Source organism: Brassica oleracea, chromosome C7, assembly GCF_000695525.1.
Source record: "Brassica oleracea var. oleracea cultivar TO1000 chromosome C7, BOL, whole genome shotgun sequence".
Lineage (NCBI taxonomy): Eukaryota > Viridiplantae > Streptophyta > Magnoliopsida > Brassicales > Brassicaceae > Brassica > Brassica oleracea.
The window spans coordinates 3,528,028-3,534,741 of NC_027754.1; positions in this window are offsets into that span (position 1 = coordinate 3,528,028).

Genomic DNA, 6,714 nt, shown 5'->3' on the forward strand with positions numbered 1-6,714 from the left:
GAATTAGAGTTAATCGATTTAGCTAGCCGTTAATTGATAACTTGACATGATTTGAATGAGCCTTGCATCCCTAGTCAGCGAGAGTAGATATTAGGGTGCATTGTGAACATATTGGACTTGATCTCTAAGGCTTTCCATCGTATCTTGATCCAAACGAGAGTTTAGGGATCAAGACCGATTTGCAAAGGAATCAACACCACGAGAGTGGGTTGATTCAATCAGAGTGATCCGAGTTTAGACTTGTTATAAACTGGACTTGAATAATTGCTTGGTTTGCGATTTCATAACCTGAAGAAAAAACCCTAGACTAGCGCCTTTAAATCAACGCAAAACAACCTAATCCTGTTACTTGCTCTTTACGTTATTTACTTATTTAAAAACTCCCACTTCGTTTTAGCTAAATTTTGATCCTAATAAGATAAAGTGTGAACTGGTCATCTGAAATTGAATCTAAAGATATTACAACAGACTGTTAACTTAACAGTAGACAAAGATCCAATTTTAGTGTATCAACAATATATATGATTTTTCAATATATGATATGTTATCTGGATGGACATCACATAGGAGGATATCATGTTTTTATTATCAAAATAGTACATGTTTTTTCCAACTAAAACACTTGTGTTTGTAGAGAAATATTTTGACAAAAATAAGTTTGTCGCAAAATTTCTGATCATTTATGCAAACTTTTTCGTTAGGAATTCTTGTCGAAAAATCATCTTTCAAAAATTTATCAGGATGTCTCAACAAAATTCTGACAAAAAAAATTTCTGACAAAATAGATTTGAAAAAAAAATGTCCATCAAGAATTTGTCAAAAATACTTTTTTGATGGATTCCCGAAAAAATTGTCGTTCTATTTCATTTAGAGCCTAAGTGAAATAAATGGTGGCCATACAAAAAAAATAAGTCAAAGAAGAGGACAACCAAAAACTATGATTTACCTTTACTTAATATGAACTAGAATTTGACCCGTCAAGTTCGTGCGGATACTTTTTCATTTTGTAAATTTTATAAAATGTGATTAAAGAGTTACTAATATATATTGTGTAACTTTTTTAATTTTATTGTTTGTTTTTTATTCGAAATTATTAATATATACTGATTTGTTTTATACAATGTACTTTGTTATTAATTTTTATTACAAATAAGAAAATCTTCTTTAAAATATGTTTTTTAAATGACTACAGCTTACATATTTAAAATTGATTTAGCTATAGTATAGAAAACATATTTTTTTAAGGATAATTTATATTTTAATGTTGCAGGATTTTATAAGTAAATACATTGTTATGTTTAAATAATATAACCGTATTATTTTAGTAAATTTTCTACTTAATATCATCTGCCTTATAAATTATTTTAATAAATTCTATCAATATAGAACATTTTTTTGGATGTTATGGTATTATGTTTTTCTGATTTTTTTATTAAATTAAAATTTCAAAACATTATATCACTTTTGATTTTACAAAATAATTTGTTTTTGTTGTTACATTTCATATTTTTTATCGATTTTATCATTTGTAAAATTTGAAATATTATCATTTTGAGTTTAGAATATTTATTTTCAAAAATGTTTATTTGGTCATAAGGAATTCGGAAAATTCCATAACTATTTTTGAGTTTGGAAGATTATATGACTTTTGAATTGTTTTTTTATTACTGAACAAATTTATTATTTTATAAAAATAATTTAATTTCTGGTAAGATTTTTTATATTTTCTCAACAGATTCTATTATAATTAATATAAAAATTAAATTTATATTTAAAATTATTTTTTCATTAGTATCTTTAATAAATTATTAAGATTTCAGAGTTTGTTAATAGCATATTTTTATTAATAACAAATGAACTAAATGTTAGTTATATACTATTTTATTTTTTATATAATCATTGTTAGATAATATATTGCTATTAATTTCAAGAGAATGAGTGGGAATAGTTTATTTCTTACCATTCCTTACAATTTACACCATTTACAAGAAATATTTATTACCTATGAATCCTTAACATTCTTTAACTTTTAAGAAATAAAAGACTACAATCATTCCTCATCAAATTAGGAGAGGAATATATTTTCCTCTTTTTTTTTTCCTTTCATTCTTTTCTTTCTTATTACTCTTATTCTTTTAATGGTTACAAGCTAGAGCTAATATGTAGTTGTATATATGAAGTTTAACATATGTTCATAATTTTACTTTGTGTAGAAAATATGACATATATTAAAAAATTTAACCCGTTTTAACGTTGAATGATATTTTATTTAAATGAAAGTAATTTTAAAAATAGGTTAATTTACCAATTTAATATAAATTGTCATAATTAATTAATATAATACTTCTAGTTTATACAATTTTATATAATTATTAAATTTATAAAAGATGGTATCGAATTTTATCTATGATAAATTTAAATTAAAATTAATTAATAATAATAATATTACTAACTACGAAATTTATTAATGCATTATTGGATAAAAAGATTTAAAATTTTTAGTTGGATTTTATTAGATTTTTTTCTCAACGGATTCTTATAACTAAATATTAAATTTAAATATATAGTTAAAATTACTTTATTATTAATATATTTATTGATTATTAAGTTTTTTTTATAGAAATAGTACATATTTGATTAATTAATGTAAATAATAAAATATGTCATATTGAATAATTAATTAAATGGTTATACTATGACTTGTCAAAAGTAAATAAAAATAAGACCCTAATAGACTAGATATAAAAAAAAAGTAAATAAAAATAAGACCCTAATAGACTAGATATAGATGCATGAATAGAGACTCAAACTGGTTATTTACTTTTTTAAAATGCAACATTAACCACTTATGTTACGAAGAATCATTATACTTTTACGCACCAATAAATATATATAAGCACTAAAACTGAGAATTAACACAAACCAAATCTCTGATTGATTTTCATAATTCCTGATTAACTAATGCAGTGCTAAGCCATATCCTACCTTACTAGCTTAAGACCCGCGCAATTGAGCGGAATAAATATTATATATAAAATTAATTTTAATTTATTATTATCTATTTGTATTCATTTACGTATTATATATATAATTAAATTATAGTAAAGACATAAATCAAAATAATACATTTTTTTTACTTACGATAAGTTTTTGGTAAATAAATCAAAACAATCATTTTATTTATTTTATATAGTATATAACTAAATTTCAATGACATGGACATAGATATATAGTATATTTTAATATAAATATTTATTATTGAGATTATGGACACAATTTCTAATGTGCGATTTTTTAATGCAAATTTTAAAATTAAAATATTAAGGTTTCAATACTTTTTCAATACAAATTTAGAAATTAACATATTTAAGTATTTTTCTATGTTATATAGTTTAATTTAAAACTATATTAATATATAATGTGAATGTCTAGTAAATGAGACTTAATATTCATATGATTTATGATTATTTGTATCTTGTTATTACCAAAAAAAATTAAACCATTGTTCACAAAATTTTTGTGTGAGACATTTAACGTTTTTAATAATTTATAGTCATTTTAAAAATTCAAAATATAACATATAAGAAAAAATTATTTTTTTATTATATGATTAATGTGGTTTTCTAATATCTTTTAAATATATAAAATTAAACAAAAATAGCTAAGATGAAAAAATTATTATCAAATATTTATCATTCATAATCATTAATTGTCATATATACATTAATCATATTAAGCAATTCCGTAGTTTTTATTTAAAGAAAGTGTGAGAATATTCTTTTGTACACTATTTATGAATTTAATAGTTAGTTTAATAAAATGTATAGTATAAGTTAAGATGGACCAACCTATTTCTCTAAAAAAATATAAATTTCATTTTCATGGTGACACGTGGTTACAAACAATGTTGTAATGTTTTTCAATTAATATATAAGAGATTTCCTAACGAGGAATATAACTGATTCATGAAAGGATTTAAAAAAATAAATATATATATATATATAGTACATTTAGTACACATATGAGTTATACAATGCACCTATTTATTTTGCATAAAAGTTTATCATATTGTTTCAACTAAAACGTGTAGGTTCATAATTCTTACATAGTCTAATCTTCTATTCAAGATTTTAACAATGCAACTTTAAAATATATAGCTTAGTTTCGTTTCGTCTAGTGAAAAAACACAATAAAATTATGTATCAATTTTATTGGCAAAGCCAACAATTAGAGTGTACTGGGGTAATCATAGTTTAGGTTTCTTGTTCCATGAAACAGTGCATGTGTTAGAGAGAAATAAGAGAAAGACATCTCTGATAATACCGCAGTCTTCTTGAACAAACAACTAGCTCACCAATCACAACTCTGATTTTATTCTCTTTGTTCGCTTAAAGCCTGCCTCTTTGGCTCTATTGAATCTTTGATATTCTTTGGATCTTTATTTGATCATATCATTTTCAGACTAATTAAGTATATAATATGTCAGTCCATATTCTGGGGTACGCCACAAGAAAAGGAAAAATGGATGAAAATACTGTGCGACAGTTTTTATTTGTTAAATCTATAAGATATTACAGAGTTATCTTTTTATATGCACACATACATCCATATTTCAGTAGAACAAATTATTCAGGAGTTCACCTTACGCTAAGCCATTTTGCTTTCAAGTTAAGTTTTTTCTAGGCTTCTTGTTGATATATAATTCTTATCTTGGCAAAAACATCATCTGCTTTAGGAGAGGGACAAACGAAGTATATAACCCAAAATAGGGGAAAGAGAATAAAGAAAAAGAAGTAGCAATTGAGTGTTTGGTGTATCCAGTTGTTTTGTACCTTTCTGATTTTTGCTTTAAAAATATTTCGAGTTAGAGTTTGCTTCTTTGACTGATCAATCTCTCGCTCCCCAAGCCAAAGAAAGAACACAAGATGTTGCTTTTGATCATTGCCAAGAATTTCACTTCGCAATTCCCTTTATCTTTACACTTTTTTTTTTCATTCCTAGCTTAAACAGTACTATTTCTCCTTATTTCTAACATACAAAAGCTCATATATAGTCTTTATATTAAAGAAGGCTCAGTATTTGGTTCTAGTTTCCAGTTCCGAGAGTAGAAAATGACACTTTTATAAAACGACAAACAAGTCTCGATATTGCTATTTTCAAGACGTGCAACTAGAGCATTTGAACATGGTTCCATTTCTATTCTCTTAAAATGTAATTAATTTTTAATAAATATATAAATTGGGTCGCTGGTTCTTGAAATATTTTTGAATACATCAAATATACACATACTTATAAGAAATATGCAAATGCCTTCAAATAACTTGACATTTCAGTGATTTTTATAAATTATATAACTATTAGTATAATTATACATGGTATTTCCCAAAAGGTATTAACTGTGTGCAAATGAATCACATATTCGAGTTGGATTCGTGTAAGAAATATTGTAATAAACCATTAATCTTAAGATTTTAAAACGTCATTTTAGAATTTATTAAATTGGGTTACAATTCAACACTGTTTTCCACCTTTTGTTTTCTGACCAACTGAAAAATTCATATAAGTACTATGAGCTATATTTGAGTTCAAATGGTTGTAAATAGTAAAATTAATTGAACATAATTGAATATAATAATTTATTTTTCAAAATATTGTCACATTTTTAGGTTTTTAGTGGATTAGTTGATTCTTATAAAAACATTTTTCAACTCAAATGGCGATCTCAAATATTAAAGGAACGGTTAATTCCCCTGTTCTAAAACTCGGCCGTCTAGGCGTTACGCGTCACTTTTCTGCTCCGATTTATGCCAAATCGGTTTAAAAAATCGGATATCCGATTTTTTTTCGCCTAGACCGCCTAAATGACCGCCTAGCCGCCTAAATGACCGCCTAGGCGGCCGCCTAATCTATTTTTTTTTTTATTTTTTTTTTATTTTTATTTTTTTTATTTTATTTTTAATAATATTTTTATTTATTTATTTGATCTAAAATTTTATAAATATCATTTATATTCATAATTTTGATGAAAATTTTTGATGAAAATTATACTATATTAAGTTTATATATTCTATTTGTGTGTTTTATACAATTTTAAACATGAAAATGTATTAATGTTATACACAATTAAAGATTAACATGTTTTATAACATAGTAAACCATCTAAAAATTCCGCCCCGCATAATTTCCGATTAATCCCCGATTTTCTCTTTAGGCGCTAGGTCCAACCCGACCGTCCGACTAGCGCCTAGCGCGTTCCCGAACAGGGGTTAATTCAACTAATTTTTGTTCAACATATATAATAAAAATCAAAAATTCGTAATTCTACTAATTTTTATCCCTCTAAGAATACAACCATTTGAACTGTTCCATTCGGAAAAAAAAGTTTTTCCATTCGAAAAAAAAGTTCTTCCATTTGAACTCTTCCATTGGTTTAGATGTCCGCGGAAAGATCGAGTCGGATGATTAAAAAGAGCAGTGAGTGAAAGGGGCTTCGTAATCGGAGAGAGACCAATTCCTTAGAAGACCGTGACACTGTCATTCACGTGGGCCTCTTTTGACCAACTCTCCCGACACTAAAACTACAGATATATAAATTCTCATTCTCACTGCTTATCTACTGGCATTAAAATATTAAACTTAGAATTCTTTAAATTCATTCAAATTTCACTGTATCTTGCTTAAGAATGTTAAACTTTTAGAGTTTGCCTTTGTCAC